Source organism: Mastomys coucha, unplaced genomic scaffold (assembly GCF_008632895.1).
Source record: "Mastomys coucha isolate ucsf_1 unplaced genomic scaffold, UCSF_Mcou_1 pScaffold21, whole genome shotgun sequence".
In the NCBI taxonomy this organism is placed as follows: Eukaryota; Metazoa; Chordata; class Mammalia; order Rodentia; family Muridae; genus Mastomys; species Mastomys coucha.
In genome coordinates, this window is record NW_022196904.1 from 97,994,230 (window position 1) to 97,998,788 (window position 4,559).

Consider the following 4,559-nt stretch of genomic DNA (forward strand, 5'->3'; position numbering starts at 1 on the left):
CCACTCTCTCTCCTTCATCCCCCCTTCCTCCTGTTAGTCCCCTCTGTTCCCCTACACAGTTTCCTTTCTCTGTCATGCCATATGTACATGCATGGCTTTACATATCTATATAAAATCCAGGATCCACAAATGAGAGAAAACATGCAATATTTGTCTTTCTGAGTCTGGCTTAATTAGCTTGATATGATGATCTCCCATTGCATCCATTTTCCTGCAAATGATACAGCTTCATTCTTCCTTATGGCTGAAATTTCTAATATATATACATATACATATATACATACATGTATATGTATATATGTGTGTGTATATATGTATGTATATATGTCACACTGTCTTTGCCCATCCTCTATAGATGGACACCTAGATTAGTTCCACAATTCAGCAGTTGTAAAGAGAGCCGCAGAAAACACTGCTGTCCCAGTAACTCTGGGATGCAGTGGATTGGAATTCTTTCCATAAATACCCAAGAGTGGTACAGCTGTATTATCTGGGAGATCTAGTATTACATTTCTGTAGAACTCTAGAAAGAATTTTGACAAATAACTTTTCTATTATATAAAACAGCCTAGCAGTCCTGCGTTTCCAGAGCCTGTGGAGAATTGTGACGCCAATCCTTTCTAAGACATCTGGCAGCACTCGGGTACTGTGGGGCTCTCCATAAATGCTCACTTGTGGGGTTTGCAGGGTTACTATCCTAAGTGCTAATGGTTTTAATTAGCTGCTATTGCTATTCTGCCTTTTAATTAGAGACTACTATTAATTTAGCTTCATCTTTATCCATTTAGTTGTTTGTCAGTTAACCCTGTAGCACTGTAATGCAACAAAAGGGTTCCCAGGGGCGTACCTTTGCAACCATGAGCATTGAAGGTAGGTCTTTGCATCCTAAGGTGTAACAGTCCTCCCTACTCCCTCCCCCACTGCGTATACAGAAACTCATTATTGGTGACAGACTCGGAATCTGTGTTACTTAAGAAACTAACAATACATCATCAAGGTAAAAATAATAGAACTACTAGGTGATTTTCAAGTTCACAGAAAATTGCTTTATAATGTGTTTAAGCTTCTATTCTTTAATACAATCCAAAGAGCTCATACCCACAGCCTGCGGCAAATTGTGCAGGCTTACTTCTTTGCAACTTCTTTGTTCTAGGAGATAGAAGTAGGCCTGTGAGCCTTGGGCTGGTCATCAGCAGTCGAGCTGGGAGAACACAAACCCAAGCTGTGGACTTGAGCCACTTACAGATTTCTAGATTCCAGAGTGAATGCAGTTTTTGCTTTTGTCCCAAGCCAGACACCTGTGGGACTATTCCAAAAAGACCCGATGGAGTGGGCATGGGAGCAGGACATCCACTCCAGGAACTGAGCCAGTCTCAGCAGAGAACAGAAACTGTATCCTGGGGAGGATAGGCATTCTTAGATATCCAAGCTCCTATCTGTCCCTTGTAGCAGTGATGTCCAGCAACTGCGCAAGTGTGCGCTCACATATACAATATCGAATGCTAGAGTCTCCAGTCGGAACTAGGAGGCAGGAGGCTGGGGGCATTTGGCAGTCCTCAGAGCTCTATGTGGCTCTGATCTTGACAAGTGGAGAACAGTTGCCTCAAGATGGGCTTTGTTTCTGCATTTCTTCCACCTAACAAGATGGTGTCTGCTGAATGGCAGCACCCACTTACCCCAGCCTCAGGGCCACCCAACAGTCTCAGGACAGAGAAGCCTCCTTCCTGGTGGCTAAGGGTTAGGGTTTCCCCCTGCTGGTTGAGAAAATGGGGTGGAGCTAGCTGCTGGGCTATGGGAGGCAAAGCCACAGGAGCCAGAACCTGCCTTCACTGTGTATGGACGGGGTCCAGAAGACCAGCCCCCAGGGGACGTGTTGAGTGCTGAGGCTCGAGACACTCCCCTGGCACCTGCTATCCCTTCCGGCGTGGTGTGCAGACCACTGCCACCCATTCATATCTCTAAATGTACTTTTATTATTTCCCTGGGTAGGCTCTGTCTTCTGAAAGATTTTGCATCTCCCAAATGAACCAGCCATCTCAATCAGATATGTATTTTCTGCCATGTCCCTTGGGATTTGTATAGAACCTGTAGGTTTCTGTGCTTTGGTGCCCAACGGCAAGCAGGCCTGTTGCTTATCAGAATTACTGGTGGACTTTTGGAGAGCCAGTAGTAGAGCTTGGAAAGCCCAAGCAGTTTCTGAGGGGCCCCCTGCCCATGTCACACAAGACACCCCTGCCTGTGTACTCCCAACCCACAATGCACACCTCGTGCACCTCGGCATTCCCTCACCATCCTCTCACACACACTATCTCACATGGACAACCCATGTGAGGGACTCTGCCACAAAGGATTAAAGAGTGTCTGAGGGCTCAGGCTGCTATACCATGCCATATTGGACGGGACCTGGCTTTCATCACTTGGAACATATGGCAGCTTTGAATTTTGGTTGTCATGGTTCCTGACCCATCAGAGCCTGCACAGTAGCTTGGAAAGCTGAAGCCATGGTAGTAAAAATGAGAGACAAGGACATCAGAAACCACACTTTGTTTAGAGGGTACTTGAGCTTCTGCCTCAGGCAAAGCTTAGCACAGAACATGAGCAAGGTTGTGTATAGTCAAATGTGAATCTCTGGACCAAGCAGTTGGGTAGAGCTCAGGATCTCCCCTTACTGGACTTCCACTAGTAACAAGGGAGGAGGGTTTGTTACCAAATCCAGGCACAGACATCAAATGCCTCCCAGTGTCTACAGATGAGGAAGCCCACATACAGAAGACACCCCACTTGTCCTGCTGGGGACCCAAGTCAGGTGTCCTTGGAGCTTGCAGGCCTTTTCTGTTTCTGACCACTCCTCCACAGCAGCGGGATTGCTAATGTGTTCTCTGGCAAGCTGTCCATTAATTCTGCTTGTGCCTCCTCTCTCCATATATCTCCTCGCATAATTACCAAGACAGACACTTAAGGAAAATGAGCCTGCCTTCCTGGGCAATCTCAGGGCTCTGTGACTCATATACAACCCAGGCAGGTCAACACTCACACAGGCACCACACTGTGAAAAGGCCCTTCAGTGGACACAGGGAGCCTGCCACAAGGACACCGATAGGAAAACAGGCATGCTTCAGGGCTGTGCCGTCAGTAAGCCTGGTTGCCACAGACTCTTGTTGATGGGATTATAAGGGTCCACTCAACAGAGACATGGTGGGCAGAGTACTGGGGGACAGACACATTTGAGAAGGCTGAAAATGTCTGAGGGAGAGTCTCAGAGAGAGAGGGTGACAGGGCAGGAGGGTGCAGAGGCTGTCGTCCTGTCTTTTGTTGGGAGCAGGACAGCTTCTACATAGCCTCAGATGTCACATAAGGTGAAGGAAGGGGTTCTCACCTGTTTCCACAGTAGAATTCATCTGTCTCTGGAGAAGGGCAGCTCCCACCCCAGGAAGCAAGTCCTAGAGGTGGGATTTCCTAGGACAGGAGCTGAGGTAACATCCAGGCAGTCTGTGGTGCTGCAACTTTGGGCTTAGGAGAAAAGATCTCCTATCTTCTGATTTGTTTTATTTTTTGTGTATATGTAGCATGTTGGGTGCTCATGTTTGTGTATGTGCACATGTGTGTACCTGCATGTTCACGCCAGGGGTTGACATCAGGTATCTTTCTCCTACCACTCTAAACCTTATTGCTTGAGACAGGGTCTCTCACTGAGCCCAGAGGCCACTGATTGGATAGCTGCTGGCCAGCAAGCTCTGGCAATCCACCTATCCTGCTTGCCCAACACTGGGGTTACAGATGTATAGCATCGTGCACAGTTCTCATGTGGGCCCTGGGAATGTGAACTCGGGTCCTCATGCTTGCCTCCTAGCAATTAAATTTAACTTAGTAAATGTCATCTGTCATTTATGTTGCTTCAACAGCGCCTGATGCTGGCTTAGGTGGAGGAGGACCTCTAAGGATGTCACCCTTTTCCCCAGGTTCTAGCTTTTATGTTTGGTACAGTTCTGGGGAGCATGGTGCCAGGGAAAGTGCCTGGGCAATGGCACTAGTCATCTTCTTAGTATCCCACCTCCTGCTTTGTACTGCTGTTCAAAGTGAGGCTGACCATCCATCAATCGGGCAGAGGTGGGAGGACCCACCAGGCCTGGGCCCCTGGAAGGCTGTGCTGGGTAACTTAGGGAAATGCTGAGGACCAGCATAGCAAGGTACACACAAATGCAAGACAGCCACTCAATGTGGCTTTCCTTTGAAGAACAAAGGCAAAGAAAATTGACTCACCAACGAGAATTAAGTGGTAACAATACATGGCATGGAAATCAAAATCAGTTCAAAACTGTCTCGCTCAGAAAAATATGATTCTGAAGAGGAAAGCTGAATTATGTGAGGCCTTTGAATAGTGGTGTTTTAGTTTAAAAGGCTTTTGTAAGGAGATTTTAGTGCTCAGAGAAAGAGAGGGTGGTGAAGTCCAGCCCAGGCTTCTGACTCACTGCAAGTCCCCTGGAGTTCATCTGTGCACATCTATAGGGGCTGTATCTGTTTGTGTGTGTGTGTGTGTGTGTGTGTGTGTGTGTGTGTGT